Here is a 26,555-nt window from a genome sequence, read left to right on the forward strand (position 1 = left end):
TAATAAAGACGTCTAGTCAACTACTGCGGTCTAAGAATAAAATAGTTTGACAGTTTATCAAAATAAATGGAACCTCCGAGGAAAAGTAAATGCGGAGATCACCAGACTCTCTCAGATCATAACCCTGGGAAAATTTGGGAAAACAACGGGGTCAGATATACTGAGATGAGTTCATACCACTATTTACATTTATTAAGTGGAAAATCTTTAAAACGTTTAAAACATTTAATAACGATATTATAGATAATAGTTGGAACCCTAATTCACAATTCTAAACAATAATCATAATCCAATAGGTCTGGTCCCGAGAGCTGAGCTACACCGAGTTACCACTGACCACACTTATACCAGAGTCCCGAGAGCTGAGCTACACCGAGTTACTCTACCTGGTCCCGAGAGCTATGCTCACACCGAGTTACCAAATTCCCATATATACCTTACCCAGATCAATACCGGTGCGCACGCAGTCCTAATGATGCCCATTAGGTAGCATGTTCCAACTAAGAGCCATAATATAAAAACAGTGCGAAATATACGTACAATATATATATATTTAATATTAAAATAACAATTTACTTAATAAAGCGGTAAATAGTAAATATAAACTCACTGCTTGCTAATCCACGTGAAAACCGGCAAGCAACTAATCCTGGTTCGCCTCTGAAGCACGAACAGTAGACGGGTCTAGAAAAATAAAATAATTATTAAAAGCAGACCCTAACTCTAGAGAGTACTAGACACCACATAGGACTAGCACATATAACATGTCGGAATAAACAATTCAAAGCACACACAAATATAACCAATAGGTAATAAAGCCCAGTTAAAACAAGTCTATTGAGTTCTCGCTTAAAAATCCGATTTATAAATATTATTTAATAACTTTAAATAATAAATAATTTCCAAATAGTGGGTTAGCCGAGTTACCAATAACTACCAAGCTAACCTCACTGGTCGGGTGACCCAAGTCTAACCCGACTCAAAACAATTATCAAATATAAACCCAAGTTTATATTTATAAAATAAATTAGCAAAATAATAATCCATTTTAAAAGCGGAACTCAATAACTTCAATTCTAAGTAACCCAAGTTACAAATCAAAAACTTAATCATTTTAAGTTAATAAAAATTCAGGGACTAAATTGTACTTTAACCAATTAGGGCTAAACTGTACTTTTGCCAAATAGGGACTAAATTGCACTTTAGTCAATTTGATATTTAAAATCAAATTAATTACTTTTGTTTATAATTAATACCAAATATAACTTTACAAATCAAAACTTAAGTTAAATAAGTTTTAAAATGTTTAGGGGCTAAATTGTAATTTAACCAATTACATGACAAATTAATATTCTCATTTAACTATAATTACCCGAGTAATTATATTAACTAAATTATGATTAACTATTGCTTTCTATATTTAATTTGTGAATCAAATAAAATCCAAGTATTTGTAAAGTTTAACTCTAAGGATTTATTTGATTTGAACAAAATATTTTGGTGATTAACCTAGGTAATTAACCATCTTCTCTATTTGAAACAAACACAAACCCCGCCCCACATGAATCTCCAACAATAACCCCATCTCAAAACCAAAACAGTAGGCACAATCATCAAAACCAAACTTGTATCTAACCATTTTATTCAAACAAAAGCATGGGATTAAGGTTTGCAAAGCACATGGATCAAGCCAAAGCAAAAGCAAGAACTAATCTTAATCACTTAATAAACCCATCAACAGAAACACCAAGAATAAGAACACGGCAGTGAAAGAAATCGAGCAACGATAACCATACGACAACAACTGAACTCCGATCTTAATTAATCAATCTAAACAATTATTGACGTTAAATACATCAAGGAAATCCAAGCTATAGCTCAAGAATTTACAAAAGACTCGGCAGCAACAATATACATTAGAAACAGGTTATACAATGTTCAAAACGGTAAACCGTACGGCGATTGAAACAGAATTGATTACGTACCGTTTAGCGAAAACTGAAATAGGGAAACGTAGGGAATTGAGTCTAGAACGTCTGAGATCAAGCGGAATCAATTTCGATCTAGAAACGAAAGAGAACGAACCAAATTACCTAATGTCGTTCATAAGTAAAATCTGAAACAATGGGAATTATGAACACTTACTGAACAGCAAACTTTGGAGGATGATAACAGATTCAATACTCAGCGAATGAACAAACGAAAAGTGGCTAGGGTTAGTTTGCCGTGTGATCTAGGTTTTCTGTTTAGAAGTCGACTTAAAATAACGAGTGGAAACGGGCCGAAAACGAGATCGAAAAGGGCTAGGCGAAGGGTACCATGGGCTGTCATGTTCTCGAACGAGAACAGCCCATTTGGGCATGGTTCTCGTTCGAGAACCCCTGGTCTCGAACGAGACCAGGCCTGGAAGGGTGGATTCTCGTTCGAGAATCCACATTCTCGAACGGGAATCCACCAAAACATATTTTTTTTTCTTTTTAATTAATTTAAAAAAACAAATGGTTGAACCAAAAATCAACTCCAAACCAACTCAATCGAATCAAACCGCTATCATCGAAGTTAATTCAAAACGACCGGAAAAATTGTCGGAAATTATCAAAAAATAAATTAAAATTTTACGGGATATTACACCCTTTTAATCCTTCAGTTCTTTAACTTAAACCAATTCTCTTTTAATCTTTCTATTTTAACCAAATGGTTAATTATTCACTTTAACTCAATTACTTACGTATTATTTATATCCAATAAATAATACTAACCCAATTATAATTACTTTCCAACAATAATCTTTTAATTGCTATTCTCAATGATTAATTGGATAATTTACATTTTGGCCCTTGAAACTTCTCAAAAGTTGCAATTTAGTCAAAAATGTATCCGCGTCCAAATTTTAAAAGGTCTCCGATTGACACGAGACTTTTACCATAGATACTACAAAACATTTCGCGGACCTTATTTTCATTACGGGATTTATAATTTATTTTATATTAATTTCCGAAGTTATTTCCTTTAATCCCGCTAATTAGCTTAATAAAATTATTCCAATTTCCTGATATAATTAAATTAAATTCTTCTTAACTTAATTTATCGGAATTCCTGACACGTGGCACGACTTAATTATTTGGGGTATTACATTCTTCCCCCCTTATAAAAATTCGTCCTCGAATTTTCATATACCTTTCTAACATATCTTGTTTTCCAATATTGTCTAACCCTATGATCATTCCCTATTGAGTGATATGGTCACTCAATTAATACGTGTTTCACTACTTACGTAGTCTTTTCGTATTACTGTTGTCATCATTCAATTCTAGTTGTCGTGATCTTAGGGGTTCAGTTTCATTATCCGCCATCTTCTCTTGTCTCGTTATTCCATTTATTGTAGAGAAGTTCTTTTACTACTTAGTACTTGATTCATATTTATTATGAATCAATTCTCTTTTGTCGATCGTTTATGATAACATCTTATTTATATTACTTAACCAATCCTTATTCATATCTTATCATTCTTTTCCTTCCACACTTCCGCTGCGATACTCTGATTAATTATTCATTAACTGTTGACTTTACAGTTAGGTTCATACGGTCTCTTATCTATTACTATTTCTAGGCGAAAGTATCTCGATATACTTATCGAGTAACTTCCTATGCTAACAATCCTAATCATCTTATTACGGCTTGATTCATAATTATTATGAATCGATTCTCTTTATTCGACCTTTTTGAACAAGGTTTATTTGTTCGTAGGGTTCATATCCCCTGACGTATTTAACTTCTATGTTCGATTTCCTCGTCTTAGAGGTAAACATACTTCGAGTTTAAACGGGGCCGCTACCACTATACATATTTGTAAAGTAGCGTAGTTGTTCTTGTATTTAATACACAAGGCCGCCTTAGAGATTTGCAATTCAAATCTCAATACATTTCGTTATTTTATTCACGTATGTCCTTAGGTAGGCCTAACAAGATGATCAGTCTTGTTCTACGCCTCTAAGTACAGAGTCATTGTCTGAGCTTACTTACGTTTGAAAACTCATCCGTTTAAAATCACGATACTTTTCATTTTCAAATCATGTCATAATTGTGCGCCGGTGTGATGACTTCTCTCATCACAAGAGTTGCAAAGACACTTTTCTTTTCTTTCAGACACACAATGTATATGATGCATGTCCTACTAGTGAATGCAATATTAATATAGTGATGCATTTCTATTCGTGTCAATGCGATGTGTTTATGATTCGTGTCCGGGCGCAATTATGTCTTTTCAAAACATTTCATTTCATCAAATACATTTCTTTTCACAAAACAAAATTTACGTAAGTTTCTATCGACATAAGACTCTGTACAAACTTTTTATTTATAGCGATTAACGCTCTATCATTCACAAACTAAACATACATATTACATACGAAAAGATGTAACCCTATTCGTCTGTTTCAGGCATCGTGCTAAACTCACGTTCTAAACGTTCTTCTCTGTACTAGATTAGCTCAAGAGGTCCAATCATTAGTGAGCTTCTTGTGTTTGGATTCCATAACTTCCATAGCTACTATGTGGTCTATCTTGTAATGTTTAACCAAACATCATTGTAGAGACAAAACTGTTGGGCATTTCACATGATTCGTTGTACTCTGTTATATGGAAAGTGGGCATTCACTATCGTAGTGACCTTGTTGTCCACACTTAAAGCATACATCCCTTGCAGCCTGACAGACACCTAAGTGTCTTCTGCCACATTATGGACATATGGGGTTTGTAAAGCTTGAACTTCCTTGCTCAGACTTTAGATTAATGGTTCTAGCCCTTTTGGCTGCTTTTCCTTGCCTGCCCTTCTTATGAGTCCGGCCATGTCGTCGCTCAATTTCTTCTCTCACTTGACTAGACGTTTGATGTCCGCAATTCAAATGTTCACTTCTTGTCTGATTTGAACGTGAAGGATCAGGAATTTCATCGAAATGGATGAGTGCTCGTTCCATTTGTTTCGCACTATCCACAAGCTGAACAAACTCTTTATCAGTATGACTCAATAATCCTATAAATTGAGATCCTAATCCATTCACGAATCTTGTATTAACTTGGACCCTATCTATCATTAAATCTGGAGCAAATCTGCTCAGTCGATTAAACTCAGTGACATAATCGTGAACTGATCCATCACCTCGAGATAATGATAATAACTTATCTCTATTACCTTCAACCACAGCGAATGGTAGGAAGAATTCTTTAAATCGGGTCACAAACTCTGCCCATGTTATTTGACCCATTATCGGTCTGATTACTTGTCGAAACCAATCCATGGCTGAACCTTTCATTGACATCTCGGTCAACATTACTGTTTGTCTTTCGTCTGCTTGGAGTCTACGAGCATTCTGCTCAACTTCTTCTAGGAAATCAAGTGCATCGCTTGATCCGTCAAACTTCTTTGAGTTTAACTTCGTATAAGCCAATAACAAATCTCTATCTGTGTTTCTCTCTTCGCGTTGATATTGTCGTTGTATCAACTGCCCCATCATTAACATACAATTCCGCATATCAGTTACCTCTGATGCCAGTTGATTAACATCGACATTGGGTGGTTGCGGCACTCCTGGTGCCTGCACGTTCCCGACTTGGCCTACTCCAGGTTCCTCTTGGTCTCTTCCCCATCCACGGCCTCTACCTGCCAATTGGACCGGGTCATATTCGCCCGTATTACCTCTGGCCTCCTCGCGGGCCTCGTTTACGAGTTGTGCGACTGCACGCGCTTGTGTAGTTCTTTGCTCAGCCATTCTATTCGTATAGAATTCTCGATGTGTCCCTTAAAACATAGCATAATAAACCATCTCAAACAAGTTCCTTTTGGCTTAACTTGGCCACGTCACAAACTTGATAGTTTCTAGAGTATTCCGTTCCTTATAGACTTAGCGGAACATTAAGAACATATAGTCATACGTACATGTTTCATTCCTATGCTACGCATGTCTATAAACATTCTATGTCGATCAAATCCAAAGAAAATCAGTATTCCCTAGATTTTCCTCGGTGACGTCGCGTATTTTAAGTCTTGCGAGCATTCCGCTCACTATAGACTTAGCAAAATTAAGCAGCATCTAATCAATAAGCGCAAGTTCTATTCATAACAACCAATCACAAACACACATTTCATATATCGTATATATTATCACAAGCGTACATACCTGTGAGCATATCACTCTCCTGAGTGATCGCGCTACAAATCAATACATATCTTATCTTATCAATCATATAACAGCTAATCATTTCAATCTCATCATCATTATTGATGATATTCTTATATAATATGAATCTCGAGAGTATATAACTCTTTACAGACTATAGATACTCGAAAGCGTACTGCTTATTCGAGTAAACACAAACATGTATTGTGCTCACGCACACATCTAACTCAACTCCTATTAGCACATATAGGAGAGGACGTTTTTGGAAAATGTTTAAAAAATCAATGAAAACGATGATAACGTTCAAAAGACATGACTGGAAATCCCTATAATCCGCAGTAGTGCCTAGGTACTGACTGACTCTTCCCTAAACTCCAATCACAAAAGAACAATGGCCTAGGAATACTAAACCATTGCTCTGATACCAACATTGTCACGACCCAAAATCATGAGTCGCAACCGGCGCCAGGGAATGGGAGTGGTAGCTCCAAAACCCGTAGCAAGCCTAAAACTACTATAAATTTTTCGCAAATTAAATCATATTTTATATATCACAATAATATCAAAATACGCACGACCCCTGTTTGAAATATACATCAGAGTTAAAGCGTTTTACAAAATAGAGTCTGTCTACTCTAAACTACTGCGGACTTGCTAGAATGAGAACCTGGTCTCATGACTCGTACTACTTCCGAGAATTAAAACTTCGGAAGCTTCATTCTCCAAATCGTACCTAACTCAACCTGTAAAAATTGGAGTAACAACTGGGTCAGTATAAAACTGAGTGAATACACATAATTACAAGTAATGTTACATAAAGGGTGAAAACGTTTGAAAACTTCTTTATGTAGAAAATATTCTTTTTGGATCATACTTCATATAATATTACTTCCAAACATACTTCGTATGTTCATTCATGTTTCCATGATCACGTACGTGTCATAAACTAAACGTTTATGTTATAGACGTACTTGATACCTTTGCCTCATTCCTATATCTCATGTACGTTTATACTACGTACATACTTGTCATATTTTGTTTATTGTTATGATTTTTGATTATCTTTGTTCTTCTCATTAAGTTTCTCTGACTTTATCTTTCTGACATCGATAGCAAAGCCAACCGATGTGTTCATCTATCTGACATCGATAGCAAAGCCAACCGATGTGTTTCATCTATCTGACATCGATAGCAAAGCCAACCGATGTGTTTCATCTATCTGACATCGATAGCAAAGCCAACCGATGTGTTTTACATACCTGACATCGATAGCAAAGCCAACCGATGTATTCCTGATCACCTGACATCGATAGCCACGCCAACCGATGTGTCTTATATCATATCTTAATCATTGCTCTTATCTCAAATTGATTCTCGATATATTATGATTAAGTTTATCTTCTTATGAGTCCCAAGGACTATTATCGAGAATGGGTGAGATACAGGTCTCGGGATAATTCATTCAAGTTCAACCTTGCATCTCAGTTCTTATATTTGGCTGTACCATAGTACAATTCTCGTTCTGTTATATTGATCCTTTATGGACCATGACATGCACATTACAATCTACAAACATACATCTATAACACACGCACGTATGGGTATTCATTATATTTAAAAGTACGTATGGGAACGTATTATGTTTCTTTATAAATATATGGATAATAGTACATATAGGAATGTACTATACTTTTCTCGTGCATATTTGGTTCGATACTCGTATATTATTCGATATTTGTGTATATAGTACATATAGGGATGTACTATATGCTCTTATACGTATCTTATTTGATACATGTATATTACCAAACCCTTGAGTTCATAACACATTGCTTTTACCCTTCCCCAGTTCTTTAAGCATTCGTATTCATTTCATATAATTATGTTATTTTAATACAAATATTTCAAATATACATACATATATATACTTTTTCAAACATACTTTTAAACATATAAGTATTCATATAGTCGTCTGTATATGAAAATACGCGACTTTATGAATATTAGCAAGTAATTAAAGTGTACTCACAGAACACGCTTATCCAAAAACACTTCGGGGCTTAGACACGTCAAGCTTCCCGAGCTTTTTGTCCCGCTGCCTCCTGCCTCGCCGGATCTAAAACAATTTCAAGTCATTTAACTCATATCAGAATCCTATTCGAGGATTGATTCTAGACTCGAGACACGACACGCCACACTCTTTAACCGTCGTGCTTCAAACGCAATCTTTTCCGATAAACGAATCATACTTCTTTCGTTTCTTAATACTGCTTGGTTCAATCCTCAATAGAGAATATAGGTTTTCTTAATAAAACCAATTGATATCCATGAACTATCTCATTCCAAACAACTAGTCATATTTTACTCGTTTAACGTCCGAATCTTGCATTTTTGGAGTCCGGAAGTCGATATCGGGTTAGGGGATCATAAAATTAGGTTTTTGGAATCATTCCCCTTTAAAAGAAGGGTGGTGCACGTCGTGCACCCCCCTAGTGCACGTCGTGCACCTTCAAATTTGGGAGGTGCACGTCGTGCACCTCCTTAGGGCACGTCGTGCCCCTGCACGACGTGCTCTAACCTTGAGCACGTCGTGCACCCTCGTGGGCACGACTCCGGCCGATGAAAACGGCCATTTCGACGTGCTAAATCAATCCCGAACTCATCCAACATCCATATAGCATCCTAATCTATCCAAAAACACAATAAAAACGTATAAAACGAATCGAATACGTAATCGCGATACGGTTTCGCCGTAACCTAATTTTCAAATCAAAAACCCATCCAATAAACTCAAATAAACGGCAAAACAACGTGCTTACCGTGATTACCCGTTGAAATACGATCGATTCGAGCTATAAAACGTCGAAAACGGACGAGAAACGGAGATCGAGCGACGAACCGTAGTTTAGCGTCGAGAGAAATGGAAATGAAGCTGAGAATGAGTTCTGGATCATTCTCTTCCTATTTCTTTCCTTATATATAATTGGCTAATTGTCCCTTTTATTCCTTCAGTTCTTTAACTTAAACCAATTCTCTTTTAATCTTTCTATTTTAACCAAATGGTTAATTATTCACTTTAACTCAATTACTTACGTATTATTTATATCCAATAAATAATACTAACCCAATTATAATTACTTTCCAACAATAATCTTTTAATTTCTATTCTCGAAGCTTAATTGGATAATTTACATTTTGGCCCTTGAAACTTCTCAAAAGTTGCAATTTAGTCCAAAATGTATCCGCGTCCAAATTTTAAAAGGTCTCCGATTGACACGAGACTTTTACCATAGATACTATAAAACATTTCGCGGACCTTGGCGAAATAATTTTCATTACGGGATTTATAATTTATTTTATATTAATTTCCGAAGTTATTTCCTTTAATCCCGCTAATTAGCTTAATAAAATTATTCCAATTTCCTGATATAATTAAATTAAATTCTTCTTAACTTAATTTATCGGAATTCCTGACACGTGGCACGACTTAATTATTTGGGGTATTACAGTTGTTGAGGAAGAAATGAATATGAAAATAAATATAGAAAACGTTTTGATAATAAATGTTTTACAACAGTAAAAAACGTATGGAGCAGTTCAAATGTTTTTATCTGAAGATAAAAAACTGTTACGTAATAAAAATAAAATAATAAATTACGTATTAGAAAAAAGATAGTGCCGACCGAACCAAACCACCCACCCACCCAACCCAGACGAGGCCAGGCTGATTAACCGGACAGACGGCGCGCGCCTGTATGGTAAATACGTTAGGATGTAACTCCTAACCCGTTCAAAAAATTAGGTACCCCTTTGCGTAGTGTGTTTAATTCTGATTCAACAAGAGTGACTCTCAGTCTTGAACTATATCTCGGACATCAAACCACGCATAATCTTCTCATAAGTGTTTTTCTAATGCCCGTGCATTTATGACCCTGCACGTCTATCCCAGTTTAGTGAACGTTCTAAAAATGTTTGCCTCTAATTTCATAGGAAGCGGCCCCACTTCCATATTCACAAAGGTGAAGCTATCAAGAGTACTCTTATAGCCAGGTACTCCACTCCATATGGAGTATAGACTTCATTAAAAGATTCTATTAACTCATCCTCTACTCGCTTCAAGAATCATGCATCAACTTGCATGTTCTGGCTCATACCATTCGTAACTTGTTATTACCCATTGAACCTATTTCTTGGGATCTCCAGTCAGTTAGGTCGGGTTACCATTGTGAATGATCCATTCTATAGGAAATAGTCTCATTCCTTTTGAAGTTTTATGGACTTTCTCTGTAGCTAATCCCTTCATCAAAGGATCTTCTAAGTTATCATCAGTGCGTGCATGATCTACTTTAACAGCTCCTGTTGAGATGAATTCTCTAACAATGATGTGCTTACGACGTATCTGCCGTTTCTTACGGTAGTAATAACAGTTCTCAATTTTTTGCAATAGTCGCGGTACTATCGCAATGGATCAACACAGCTGTAATAACCCGAAATTTCAAAATATTATATTAAGCTAAATGTCGTAATTTGGACGATCTGAATTATAAGAAGTGATATTTAAATTCAAATGGAGAATTTAAACGCTTAGGGAAACCCATAAAAATATTGGAATCATAAGAAATTATTTTGGAAATTTTTGGATAAGTATAATAATATGACAATTTTGAAACGACGAACTTCCAAAATTCATATCTTCCTATTCCAACATTGATATTCGATAATCCATATGTCAAATCGAAGCTATCGACGTCCTATTCAATTTTTTTAATTTTATTTCATAAAATCTGAATGAGAAACGGTGCAGAAATTTAAAGAACAGTACAGTTCAAATCAAACCGCTGGGTTCGTCAAGATTTGGGTAACCGGGACTAAGAAAATGTATTATTTAAATTCAAATTGAGAATTTAAATACTCGAGTAAGTTTATAAAAATATTTGTAGTCCAAGGAATAAATTTGGAAATTTTTGGACGAAAAAATATATTTTAGCCGGACTACAATTGGACTGCAAAATTAATAAAGAAAATTCACTATAAAATAAAATAGACGTTCCGAGATAATAATTTGGTGGTTATTATTCATGAAATAATATCCGGAAATTATTGAGAAAGTTTAATTTCGAAAACCGCAAAAATTAATTTATTTACGAACCCGCTAATTACTAATCTACAATTACATGTAGCATCAAGGTATAACTGCTAGCTCAAAACCCTGTATTTATTTTCTGATTTTTATTAAGCTTAAAGTATGTGTTTTAATTGTTAAAATTTGTGGTTTAATTGTGTTTAATTTGGTTTGTGTATAGTTTTGATATATTCGGTTTTAATTAATTTTTATATATGAAAAACTAAATTAATTTTAATTTATGATCTGATGTTAAGTATTATTTTTATATATGTTTTAAAATGTGATTTTCATGGATTAAAAGTGTTAAAAATGGTAGGTAATTAGTTTAAAGAGATGGGTTTCGGTTTTTGATAGTTTTAAAACTCAATAATTGTTAAAATATGGGTATTTAAGTTAAATTTAATTTCTGGGCTGATTTATGTTTTTGATAAATTAAATATATTTATTGTTTAAATATTCATGAGATTAAAGTGTTAAAATGATGAGATTTGGTGGTTTAATAATCGGTTTTGATTATTAATTGTTTAATCGGTTTTAAATTATTAAACCATGAAAAATAAATTACTTTAAAAAGATGGGCTGCTGTTTTAGTATGTTAATTAAAATAAATATGTTTTGATTAATTTGATAGGATTATCCTAAATTGATGAATAGTTAAAAATTAAAAATTACGATTTTGATCTAAATTGTGTTGCATGTCTATGAATTAAATGTTAGATCATAAAATTTAGTTGATGAGTAAGCTTTGATTATGTAAAGGATTGATCGGTGTGATTTTCAATTGATTTGGAGTTGATTATCAAAATTGAAAGTTTTGGGGTTAAAGTGTAATTTTTGTAAAAGTGAAGGACTAATCAACATTTTAACTAAAATTCCAGATTATTGATGTATATAATCTGATGTGAAATAATTTTAAGAATTTTAAATGTTCTTGATGATTTTTGGAAAGATTTGAATGTTTTTGCCGAAAACTAGAGTTTTGGGGTTAAATTATATTTTTCCAAAATTGAAGAGTTACATGGTATATTAGCTAAATTTTCCAGATTATGTAAGTTAATAATCTGAGATATAATTATTTTAGGTATTTTAAATAATTTTGTCGATTTTAAAACTAATTGATTTACGAAAGGATCTAAATGGTCAATTTTGAAAAGTTTGAGGGTATTTCAGTATTTTGACCGAAAGTGGAATTTGAGCCAATATGGAATTGTTTTAATAGATTAAAATAAATAATTTTTAAGCAGAAAATATTATTTAGGCATAAAGGAATATATTTTATATATTAAGGTATATTTATGGAAAATGGTTTATTGGTTAAAAAGATTTAAGTAAAGAAACTGTTAAATGAATAAAATACTTTATGAACTTATTAAATAAGAAATTATTTGGAGGTTAGAATTAATTAATTAAATTAAATTAAGATGGTATAGAGCCAGAGTAGGATTTTATTAATTAAGAGAATTAATATTTTGATCCTAACTAGATTCGACAAGTTGTCGAGCTACCGGGTCGGAGGACCAAGGGAATTAACGAAATTTTACTAAGGAGCATTGACGGAGTAATACCGTGATTAAACGGTTTCTTTGAGTACATATTTTTATATTCGGTATTCGTAAAGTCTCATATTTCAATATACTATATGTTATATATGCAGTGCACTGTTATTTGTTTACATGTCTTGTATGAATATATATATACAAAAGTATTACATATAGTTATGAAAATTGTTATGCAATTTCTTTATGTTTGGATATGTTGATTGTTAATATAGATAAATCCATAATATTGGTAGATTTAAAGGTATTATGTGTAGCAATTATTAGAACGCGTAGAGCAACGAGTAAGATATATCGGTTGGCTTTGCTATTCGATATCAGATGGTTAGAAAAGATCGGTTGGATGTGCTATCGGTCTCAGACGATTAGGAAAGATCGGTTGGCTGTGCTATCGATCTCAGACGATTAGGAAAGATCGGTTGGCTGTGCTATCGGTCTCATGCGATTAGGAAAGATCGGTTGGCTATGCTATCGGTCTTAGGCGATTAGGAAATATCGATTGGTTGTGCTATCGGTCTCAGGTGAATATGGTTGATCGGTTGACTGTGCTATCGGTCCCATAATATTGTGTGTATATTAGATCGGTTGGCTGTGCTATCGGTATCAGGTGAATATGGTTGATCGGTTGGCTGTGCTATCGACCCCATAGTATTAAATGTGTGTGTGTGTTGGTGAATATTGTTGATCGGTTGGTTGTGCTATCGCTTCCATAATATTGTGTCTATGTTAGATTGGTTGGTTGTGCTATTGGTCTCAGGTGAATATGGTTGATCGATTGACTGTGCAATCGATCCCATAATATTAAATGTGTATGTTGGTGAATATGGTTGATCGATTGGCTGTGCTATCGAACCCATAGTATTAAATGTGTGTGTGTTGGTGAATATGCTTGATCGGTTGGCTAAGTTATCGATCCCATAGATATATATATATATATATATAGGGTGGACCTATTAGTTATACTATCGGTCCTAGATGTATTGAATATATTGGTTAGTTTTTCCATCAATGTTAGATGGATAAAAGTGAGAAATTTGTGCTCATTTTAAAAGTCAGAGTGAATGATTGACTTTTATCGATATGGAATGTCCTACTTAAATATATTATGTGCAAATTCAAGCTTCAATGGTTTTTAAAATGTTTTCAAAGGTTCTCGAAAATATATTATGTGCGAGTTCCCCTATTTCCTTTAAGGGTGAACTTAGGTGTATTCTCATTTGATGTCTTTCAATTGAGCTTTTGGTTGTTTTTCTACAAAATATATATATATATATATATATATATATATATATATATATATATATAATGTTTTAACTTTATGTAATATTTATTTGTAATAACATGAGCTTACTAGTATATCTGACCCACGTTGTGGAATTATTTCTCAAGAAAGCTGGTTCGATTTTGAAGAAGGTTTCCGAACGTTTATTTCTCGGAAGTCTACTTTGATAAAAGACTGTAAAGAAGGTTTTAAATTCTAGTAGACTAGTATAGTCTTATTGTATTCAAATATTTTAAAGCGCATTTAAACTTTGATGTTTTGTCCCATCGGTTATTTAATAAACGTTTCATACATATCTATTTTCAAAGCGAAAAATTTATAGTTTTTTTCAGGCTTGCTACGGGTTTCGGAGCAACCACTCCCATTCCCTAGCGCCGGTCTCGACTCGAGATTTTGGATCGTGACAACAGCTGGTATCGGTCTTTCCCATTTAGGAATCGCAAATAGCAGGCTTCTTAGCCATCCTGCTTCTTATCATTTCTGACTCCATCGTAGATTGAGCTAGAATCGTCTGTTTCTTTGATTTCCAAGAAACAACTCCTCTAGCTATACTAAAAATATAGTTGCTCGTAGCTTTGAAATCATCAGATAAAATATTCCAATCTGCATCACTATATCCTTCATGTACAACATGATGCTTCTGATAATGTAAACCAAGATTTATGGTTCTTTTAAGGTATCTCATAACACTTTCAATAGCATGCCAATGCTCAATGCTTGGTCTACTAGTAAACTTGCACAGTAATCCAACGACATATGCAATATTAGGTCTAGTGCAATCAGTGGCATACCGAAGGCTGCCAATGATGCTCGCATATTCATACTGTAGTACACTATCACTAGTGTTCTTGAATAATTTTACACTTAGATCATATGGTTTACAAGTAGGTTTACAGTCAAAGTAATTATATTTCTTAAGAATCTTCTCAACATAGTGATATTGATCTAAAGAAATTGCCTTTACAGATCTAGTAATCCTTATGCCAAGAATGATATTCGCTTCTCCTAGATCTTTCATATCAAAGTTGGCACTCAATATTGATTTCACAGCATTCACAACATAAATATTTGATCCAAAGATCAACAAGTCATCTACATACAAACATTTGAAAGTACAAAGTTCTTTTTTATGTTTGTAATAAATTCACTTGTCACTTTCATTCACTTTAAATCTATTTGAGATGACAAGGTTATCCATTTTTTCATGCCACTGCTTAGGTTCTTATTTTAGACCATACAGAGATTTGTCTAATTTACACACCTTCTCTTCCTCCAATTCACCGTACAGAAAGGCAGTCTTAACATCAATTTGGTATACAACTAAATCATATAGAGCAGCGATCGAGATCAACACTGCAATGGATGTTATTCTAGTAACTAGTGAATTAGTATCAAAGAAATCAAGTTTTCACGTTGTCTATAACCCTTGGCTACAAGTCGAGCTTTATATTTGTCAATTGTGCCATCAAGTTTCGATTTCTTTTTCAAGATCCATTACAACCTATGGTTTTGTAACCGAGAGGTAGATAAGTCAAATGTCATGTCTTCTTGGACTATGGTGCATCCATCTCATCATTTATGGCTTCTTGCCACAGATCAGCATCTAAAGAAGTCAGAGCTTCTTAGAAGTTCGCAGGATCCTCCTCAAAATAATAAACATGGAAATCAATTCCAAAGTCTTTCAAAATTCTAGCTCTTTTACTTCTTCTAATCTCTGGTTCTGTATCACTAGTAATATTATTCCTGACCACAGGAATATTGCTTAATGATTTGCCACTACTATTTCCTAATTTAAAAGGAAATTTATGTTCATAAAATCAGCATTTACAGATTCAATAATCATACGTGCAGTCAAGTCATAAAATCTATATGATTTGCTATTGACTACATACCCAATGAAAACACATTCATAGGCTCTACTTGCTAATTTTATTCGTTTTGGACCAGGAATCCATGCATAGGCTAAACAACCCCAAATTCTCAAATAAGACAAATTTGGTTGTCTTTTCTTTAAGATCTCATAAGGTGAATCTTATTGTTTGATTTCGGAACTCTGTTGAGTAAATAACAAACAGTCAACAAGATTTCACCCCACCAATAAGAAGTAGCACCAGAATTCAATAAAATAGACACTACAACTTCAGTAAATGTTTTATTTTTTCTTTTGGCTTTATCGTTCATTTCAGGAGAATAAGGTGTTGTTCTTTCATGCACAATGCCATGTGAGTTATAGAATTCTATAAACAAGCTAGATTCATATTCAGTACCTTTGTCACTGTGAATTTTTTTTGATTTTCTTATTGAATTGATTTTCAATTTCTTTAACAAATAACTTTAACATGTCAAGTGCATCCCTTTTATTTTTCATCTAATACTCATATGTAAAATCAGAACAATCATCAATAAAAGTGATAAAATATCTTTTACCATTTCTGGTCAATGTACCATCAAGTTCGCATATATCACAATGTATTAAATCTAAAGGTTCAGATTCTCTAGTTACTGATTTATGTGAGTTTTTTTTGTTATCTTAGGTTAACTACAAAATTCACATTTTTCAAACTCAGTTTGGTTCATTTTAGAAATTAATCCTATGGTACTCATATTGTTAACTATCCGTTTATTTACATGACACAGTCTAGCATGCCAAATATTAAAATCGCAAACTATGTAAACAGAAGCAACATCTTTATTGATAATTTCAACATTCAATTTAAGCATACTCTCACAAGCATAACTCTTTCCACAAAAATACCATTTCTAGTAATGGTGTATGGATCTCCCGCAATAGTCTGAAAAATCCCAGCCTTGTTGAGAAGATATCCAAACACCAAGTTCTTTCTCATCATAGGAGTGTGCATCACATCCTTCAAGATTAGTGTTTTCCCTGAAGTAAACTTCAGTTCAACTCTTCCAATTCCAGCAACAGTAGTGGTGTGACTATCACCTAGTAACACTTTCTTATCATCCACAACAGTGTATGTTTTGAACATAGCACGATCGTGGCAGACATGGCGATTAGCGCCCGTGTAAACCTACCAACCACTTGATCCACCAATAAGATTGATCTCAGCCATCATTTCACTTATCATAGCCGTAAAAAGCTCTTCGGTCAAGTTTTCATGTGGAGCAGTACCTGGCCTGTTCCGACACTTGCGTGCCATATGTATAATACCTGAAAATTAGACGTTTTGAAAGTAAGCGGCGTGTCTCATTTTGAATTGTTAAAATGAGAGAAATAAGGAATTTAGCGGTTTAATTACATGAAAGAGGACCCGGGTAGGTCGATATTGAAATTTTAATATTAAAATTCCATAAAAAAATGGAATTGGAATGAAAAGGAATTTATGAAGAAATGGTAAAAGTGCATTTAAGCCCAAAATTGGAAAATAAGGCTTTAATTTCCGGAAAATATAAATTAAATGTATTATTGACGGGAATTGATATTTATTAAAATAATATCGATTAATTGGATATCGATATTTGTTAAAGCGAAATATGAACAGAAAAAGTAAGAAAATAAGTGTTTTAACTTAATTAGAAAAGGAGCGTTTTTGGCCGAAATTTATTAAAATAAATTATCGGAAAATAAAATAATAAGATATTGGAATGACATTATTTATTTGAAAATAAATAATACTCCCTCCATTCCTAAAACATTATCGTTCTAGAGTGTCTAAAATACTTCACTTATATGACGCTTTGAGTCAAAAAAATTCTTTTTATCTAAAATGACCCTATCTAACCTAATCATTAATTCATCTGTATTCCTTCTTCCAGAGTAGACAAATTAATAAAAACTTTCTATTCTCTTAGTTTTCTAATGCCTTTCATAAATCTTCTTCTCTTCCCAACGATTTCAGTTTATATAAACATGTTCATTCATTCTTTTTTTAATTTTTCTTATATCAATAATCATCAAAAATGGAGATTAACAATGAAGAAGAGATTAAGATTGCTGCTGGTCAAGAAAAGAAGAAGGTGGAGCACGATTTTGATTTAAACTTACTTCCAGATAGAAACTTTGATTTGAACAAGTTTCCCGAAGAAGCCTATACGGTTTATGAAAACGAAGAATTTCAAAAAGTATTTAAGTTTATGTTGAAGAATTATCTTCCGAAATTCTTTTGGACGGAATAGAGGTAAAACAATAGGTTTATGTTCATAAATTCGAGAAATGTTATTGTGGGTTGTTTAGTTTGTTCCTTAATTTTAAGTTAATTAGATCGAAAAAAAGAGAAAGTTTGAGATCAATGAGTTCAATTTCGATCTCAGATTTTAGTATCGAATCAGTTTCCATCAATTCATGGTTCTTAATTTTTGTTATAATTTCTATTGTCTCAATGTTTGCTTGTTTCATTGTTAGGAATAAATGAGTTTTCAGTATACTCGTCAAGTGTTCGATTAAATTCCTCAATGATTTTTTTATAAAAAATGTCTATTTTCGTTGAAAACAGTTTTCTGGTATGCTTGTTCCTTTGAAAATTATAAAGCACTAAGTGAAAATTAACTAAACTCTTTATTAAGGGTAATTTAGGAAGTTTATTAGATATTAATGACACCCTTAATCTGTGTGATTTTTTTAGAATGACAATGTTTTAGGAATGGAGGGAGTATAAAATTTTTTGGACCTAAAAGATTTGGTGTTCGATGAGTGAAATTGGGCAAATTAAAAGTTATAAATGCAAGCGGTTTGAGTCGATTTTTTTGAGGACCAAAGAGGGCTCTTTGCCATAAATATATATAGCAAAAGGATTTGATATTTTAAATCATTAAAGGGCATTATTCCAGCAGCCAAAATTCAGATAAAGAAGTGATCATCTTCTTCATAAGACCTCACATGCAACTCAAACTTCAAACCATCATATCTCACTCATTCTTGATCTGATTAAGGCGATTCTTATGGCCACGAAACGAGGGAAACATTAGCTATTCATTAAGCCTAGAAAATCAAGGTAATAAACTCAACTCAAAGTTAGGTTTTCTGATATAATTTTCTGGCTTAGTTGAGTTAATGGAAATGATGAATTCTAAGGTTAGAAATGATGTTTAGGATGTGTAATTAGTTGGTTTAGCCTAAGTTTAATGATTAGTTTGGTGAGGAATGAGAGTTGTGAATTGAAATATGAACAAAGGATCAATTCACCCCCTCAACTTGGCACGAAATATCAAATAAGTCATTTTCGCCGCTTTTGGTACAAACAGACCCAAAAGTTGCGTTTTTAGCTCAAAAAACCCCTCCCCCACTCTCACTCATGCAAGTGAGATGCACCCTCAATATTTTACTCATCTCTTAAATTAATTTTTAATAATTTTAATTTTCTAATTATCTTTTAATTTTAAAAAGTTAATAATTAATTTATTTTTTAATAAAAAAAGAAGGAATCTTTTTTTCCTTTTTTCCCTCCTTCTTCTTCCTCCCTTTTCTTCCCTTCTTCTCTCCTCCTCTTTCTTCCATTTTCCGACCACCATCCGCCGCCGCCAACTACCCCCCTCACCTTCTTCCTCCTCAGGCGAGGAGCTGCTGCTCCTCGCCTGAGGAGCGGCCCGTATCTCAGGCGAGGAGCTGTGCTCCTCGCCTGAATCGAGGAGCAGTAGCTCCTCGTTGCTCCTCCAACGTGGAGGAGCAGATCTGCTCCTCAGGAGCAGATCGGTTCCTCCAAACATGGAGGAGCAGATCTGCTCCTCAGGAGCAGATCTGCTGCTCCTCAGGCGAGGAGCAGCGGCTCCTCGCCTGAGGAGCGGTTTGCGGTGGAATGGGATTGGGGCGGCGGGTTTCGGGCGCGGTTTCCGGCGGGTTGTTGGGGTGGTTTCCGGCGGGTTAGATTTGAGTGTTTAATTAAAATAATTATGCTAATTAGATTTAGTTAAGATTTTAATTGTGTCTAATTAAAATTTTAGTTGTGATTAATTAAGATTAATTAATATAATTAGTAATCTCACTCTCTTTTTAGAGAATGTTTGTGTCAGAGGGGCTGAATTGAGCTAAAAACGCAACTTTTGGGTTGATTTGTACCAAAAACGACGAAAATGACTCTTTTGATATTTCGTGCCAAGTTGAGGGGGTGAATTGATCCTTTGTTCATTGAAATATTATGTGAGGGTTTCATGGATGGTGGCTGGCGGGAGGCGTTATCGCCGGACCTGCTAGACCGGCTGTCCAGCAGGTGCACCACTGTGTCGAAGCACGGTGGAGCTGCAACTGCAGCAGCTCTAGTGCGACGCACCAGTGCCGATGCAGCCCCTCCCCTTGCCAAAACAGTAGAGGGCAGAGAAGGTGGTAAGAGACCGAGAAATCCTTTTTCTGAGGTCCAAACGCGAACGATATATACGAAAACGTCAAGCTATACGAACTAAAATCGATTTGGACGTAAAATAATTTTGAAAACGAACTTTGAGCTAAGGTTTTATCAAATAAAAGTTAATGAAAAGTGAATGTAAACGATATTTTAAATGTTTAAAATGCAAAGGAATTGAAGTTAAGGATTGAGCGTTTTAAGTTTAAAACATAAACTATAATATTGACAATGTGATCGAGTTTAATTTGAATAGTTTAGTAGCTTTTGGTTATTATAACCATTGATATATAATAAAGGTTTTGATATCGGGACTAGAGTTGTACGTATTTAAAATGATTAAATACGTTATCGGTTTTAAAATAAAGCCGTCGAATTTGAAAAGTAACGACGATATTCAAAGAATATCAAATTAAGGAATTATATCGAGATTAAAAGAAACATGTCAGGTTAAGTAAGTTGACGTAAAGTTATAACTTAAGTTCATAATTATTGCTTATACGTTTATGATTTAAACGTATTTATATTGTGATTGTGATAAACGTATCGACGAGCTACAGATTTGACGGTATCGGCTTAGAGGTATTTGGCCGAGGCATTAGAATTGTGATAAATTAGATAGCAAGACGTGAGTATATTTTACTTACGCATATTATCCTCTAAAAATTATTTATATATGCTATATTATTAGTATTTAAATGCATCGCATAAATGTACGTTTTGATTGTATTATATCGTATTGAATTGATTGTATTGGATTGATTGCATTAGATTGAATTGTTTGTATTGAATTGGATTGTTGGATATAACATGTTGATTATTTGCAAATGTGAATTTGTATTCGATCCAAATTAGTTATGTGATCACAGAGTCAAGTCAACCTTAGACGATAGAAATATATCGAAATAGACTAACTTATATCGCTACAGACACGAGATTGAACTCGGTGGAACTATCTCGGGACTTGTGTCTAGGGAGTTAAACTCAGTGGAACTATCCCGGGACTCACCTTGATTCGAATAGATTTGAGTGTGATACGAGTTGAACTCGGTGGAATTATCCCAGGACTGTATCACTTGGTATAGGTTGAACTCGGTCGAACTATCCTGGGACCTTGCCTAAAAGAACACGAGAAAGCAGTACTCTTGATAAGTCTAGGAAGATACTTAGGTTAAGAATTGACCATGATTAAGATTGTGATCGGATCAAATACTTGTTTTAAATGAAATGTTTGTAATTGATGTGATTGTATATGTGTAAAATGTTTTAAAATGCGATGCTTATTTTGATAATATGTTAAGTAATATATATCTCACTCATCTTAAAGTTGACCCGTTGTTAAAAATATTTTTCTGGTACCTAGACTCTGGAATTGGTTAAAAGTCCATCTTTTGACCAGAAGTCAAATATACAGTCCTGACTTCCATGTTTACTGCAGTAGTATAATATTCTGACCAATGTCGTGGCCTGGTACAACAATATGATCTTATGATGTCTATAGTCGCTGTCATTGTATATAAGTTTTGTTTGCTATGATTATCGTATTTTGTACCACGAAGGTAGATACCCGTGAATCTTTACACTAATAATATATGCCTAGTATGTATGGGATACATAAATGATAAGCCCGAAGTAAGTTGTAATGTTTTACTAGTGTAATATGTAAGGCATAAGCAAGAAATTTTCTCAAGTGCTTAGAAATTTGATAATAGAGACTTCTCCCCCTTTGTCAATCACAAAAAGAATAAAAACATGTTTAAAACATGGACAAAGGATCTAATTGAAAGAGATTTTGAATTTTTTTTTTATTTTCTCATTCAATTGAGGCACAAAGCACTAATTTGATATGCATATCAAGTATAAAACTCAATTAATTGAACTAATTTGATTTGAAAGATCAAAAATAGGCATTAATTCATCAAATTGAATTATACAAAAAACAAAGTCCAATCATTAAAAATAGTTTTAAAGCATATCAAAATATTTTAGGAGAATAAGATTTGAAAAATTGATTCTCCCTCTCAAAACAACAATTTTGGAAAACCTGGCATAAAAATTAATCTATATTTAAAGAGTTTAAAATCAAATTTAAACACACATATATTTTGATAAAAAATTTACCTATCTTGCCATTTTCCAAAAACTTCCTTTGATGCTCATAGAATGCATCCTTCCTCCTTGATTATCCACCATATGATTTTGAATTTGATTTAATGGACATCAAGTGTACCTACAAAGCAAAACACTTAGGTACCCAAGCAACTTTAGGTCCTTGAAAGTTAATGCTTGAATAGTTCAAAGGAATTAACCGTAATTGAACTTTTCTCACATAGCAATGAATGTTTGTGTGACCATTTTTCATACAATAAAAGCATTGAATTCTATGGTTCACATGTGATTGCATTTGAGGTGGTTTGGCTCTAATGGCTTAATGGGAACAAGCACAAGCATGGGAATAAGATTTGACATTTGAAAGATGCATGAACATGTGATTTCTTTCTAGTCTTCTTGTTCCACTTGTGACTATATTGAGAAGCATAACCATGTCTAAAGGGTTTCGTACCCTTGTTACTCTTAGCCTTTTGAGCCAAGAATGGCCTGGGCCTAGGAGTTTGAGCATGCACCTTCTTTGCCTCAATTGGTTTGACCAATTTAGGAAGAACTTATATGGAAGAAGTTTGAGGCAAAGTGGACTTCACAAATTTAGTCCCATTGGAACTAGAAGCATTTTGATTATATCCAAGTCCAAATTTTATGGTTGGGCATCTTTGAGATACAAGAATTGTATCCAAAGTCTTCTTTCCCTTTTGAAATCTTAAAAATGAATCTTTTAATTCAAGAATTTCATTCTTTAGTTAATCATTTTCCTTAAGCAAGTTATCAACATATAAACCTTGCTTAGGGATAGATTCTAAAGATGACTTGAAAGCTTCATTAAACAGTTTGAGCTCGTGAAATTCTTTTGTTAAAATAAGCATTTCATTTTGGATTGGGATTCCCTCATGTTCATTTGAACATGAGAGGTCATGTTCATTAAATCTGCACCATTCATTATAAAATGAATGGTGTAGATAAAAAAAATGATATTTTAGTTAAATTAATCTACACCATACATTTTGTAATGAATAGTGTAGATCAATGAACATGAACCCTCATGTTCAAATGAACATGAGGGAATCTCTATCCTTTCATTTTTAGCTTTAGAAGCTTCATTTTTAAAAGATAGCATCTTGGCAATATAATCACCACATTTAATTACTAGTCCATCAAGCATGCTATAAACATCATCATCATGTGCATTATAATTAACAACATTATCATCTACAATAATATCATTTTTAACATTTGACATGCATCATGTGATCCAACACCAATATCATCCCAAGATAGAAAAGATTGGGGTTTACCTCTAATTTTGGTTCCTCCTCAAATGCCATGAAGCACTAGTTGGCATCATGATGGCTTTCACATTCTGATTGAGAACCATCATCCCAAGAAGCCATTGACCCCCTCTTTGGAACTCTTCCTTGAAAGGAGGTTCTTCCATGATTGCTCTTTCCATTGCTCTTGAGCTCCTTCACTCTCTTTGTGAGACTCAAGATTTCTTTCTCATTGTTTTCCTTCTTGTTTTCTTTAAGGTGACTAGCACTTTTTAAAGCCTTGAAAGAAACATTTTTCTCCCTTTCCATCTCCACTTGGATGCTCTTAACGTAAGACATTCCATGGAGGATTAGCTAGCCAATCAACTCATCCGTCCTCAAGATAGACAAATCATGAGTCTCTTCAATGGCGGTCACCTTAGGTTGCCATAGAAGAATAGGAAATGATCTTAGGATTTTACCATTAATTTCCTTTATCTTGAAGGACTTTTCAAGTGACTCAAGATTAATAACAATCCTAAGAAACCTTGAAGTCATCAAAGAAACATCTTCATTTGGCAAGCCATTGAAGGCTTCATGCTCTCAAAGAAGCAACTCTAGCTTCTTAGCCTTCACTTGATTTGTACCTTCATAGTAGCTCTCTAGAGTTTCCCACATTTTCTTGGCACAATTCAAATGTTGAATTCTACCTTGTTCTTCTCTAGAAATTGAGGAGAGGAGAGTAGTGATGACTTTTCTATTCATGCCATTTTCCTTCTCTTGCTCTTTAGACCATTCTACTCTCTTCAAAAGGACTCCATCCTTGTCACATGGAGGTGTCCATTCCGTTAGGAATACACTCTATAGATCAACCCCTTGCATATCAAGATAATTTTCCATCATATATTTCCAAATTTTGTAATTTGAACCATCAAGAAAAGGTTTGAGAGTGATGAAAAAAATTTTGGTTGCCATTTTTGATCGAAAACTCTAGCAATTAAGCCAAAAAGAAGAGCACCTCGCTCTGATACCAATTGAAAGACCCTACGGGGTAAGGCAAACCGGATTTTGAGTTGTGAATCGGAAGATTTAAATTCTTTAAAGCAAAAATAAGAATTTAAAAGAGGTTAAGAGTTTAGAGGATTTGACACAAGAGATTTAGAGTGGTTCGGATCACAAATTGATCCTACTCCACTACTCAAACAAAGTTTGAGATTTGGAATCCACTAAATAAGATTCACAAAGAGTTTTCTAAGCTAACTCCAAAATTAGTGCTCTATAGCTAAACACCAACTATGAGATTTTCCAAAGCTAATCTCTAACTTACAAGGGTTAAGTTTTTCCAAAGCTAAACTCTAACTCATACATGATTTTCTAAGACTAATCAAGAACCCACAATGATTTAGGAGTTTACAAGCTTACTCCAAAACTACAACAAAATAAATGTAATTTAAAGATATGTGTTTGTTGTTTCAAGGTTTGTAAATCATTAACCTTTGAACATTGCAAATGGGTTTATATTTATACCCAAAGCAATCTACAGTAAAAGCAAAAACAAATAAAACAACTTTTGCTGTCAGCCTCTGGGTCGCGCCCGCTACCAAGAGGAGTCGCGCCCGCTACCCAGTTTGAAGACAAATTCTTCCAACGGCTCTTGTCACATGTCAACGCTTCATTGGGCCATTCAGAATATATCCGTTGAGCCTGCAACGGATCTCTTGGTTGCGCCCGCGAAGACTTTTCTTCGCGCCGATAAAACCCGGGTCGCGCTCGAGATGAGACTTTTTCGCGCCCGCTATGATTTGTCGCGCCTGCAACCAAGACTAGGTAGCGCCTGCAAAAACCTCCTGGACAGCCTTAAGCTCCAAAACTCAATTCTTGCTAGAAGGCTCCAAATACTCCCGATGGTTCCTATGAGTTCCTATTCACTAATAAATAAGATTAGAACACTCATAGTTGATTGTCAAAGTCAAAACAAAGGAGTATGAAAAGGACAAAGGTCCAACAACTTTCATTTGTAAGGTCAGTGTATGATTGATAGTTGCAAAAACATTTTAATGAGTTTTAGGGTTGCTACGAGTTTCGGAACTACCATTCCTATTCTCTAGTGCAGGTCTTGGTTCAATAATTTGGTTCGTGACAAAATGACCCGGTTTTCCACAGTTAAAGCATAGAAACGGTGGAAAATCATTCTTGACAGGTGGTTCCTGTCTCACAATATGGTTCTTTGAAGGATTACCATTCTGGTTCGCTTTGTTGCGATTCATATTTTGGTTCGAGTTCGAATTGCGATTCTGATTCTTAAATTTTTTGCCATTAGGCTTCAGATTCACCGAACTGAACTTTCTTGTGTTGTTAGAAACAACAAGAACTTCATCTTTTTGATCATATTTTCTCACCTCTTCCTCAATTTGAAGGCGAGTGATCAAACTTTCCAATGAGAAGTCCTTGATTTTGTGCCTGAGAGAATTCTTAGAATCTCTCCACGAAGGAGGTAACTAGTAAATCAGAACAACAAATTGAAATTGTTCATTGATAGGAGTAGAAATACTCCTATATTTAGGTGTGCTTTTAATACAGTATTTGCATATTTGTATTGGTTTTTGAGGTTTATTCGGGCACTTATTACTATTTTGAGTGTTTCAGGAAAATGTGCAAGTATGGTGTAAATTGGAGCGATTTTGATGATATTCAGAGATTGCAAGATGTCGGAATGGTTCAGAGTGGAGTCGGGAAGCAAAAATAGAGGAATTCAGCTAAA

This window comes from Mercurialis annua, linkage group LG5, assembly GCF_937616625.2.
Source record: "Mercurialis annua linkage group LG5, ddMerAnnu1.2, whole genome shotgun sequence".
Lineage (NCBI taxonomy): Eukaryota > Viridiplantae > Streptophyta > Magnoliopsida > Malpighiales > Euphorbiaceae > Mercurialis > Mercurialis annua.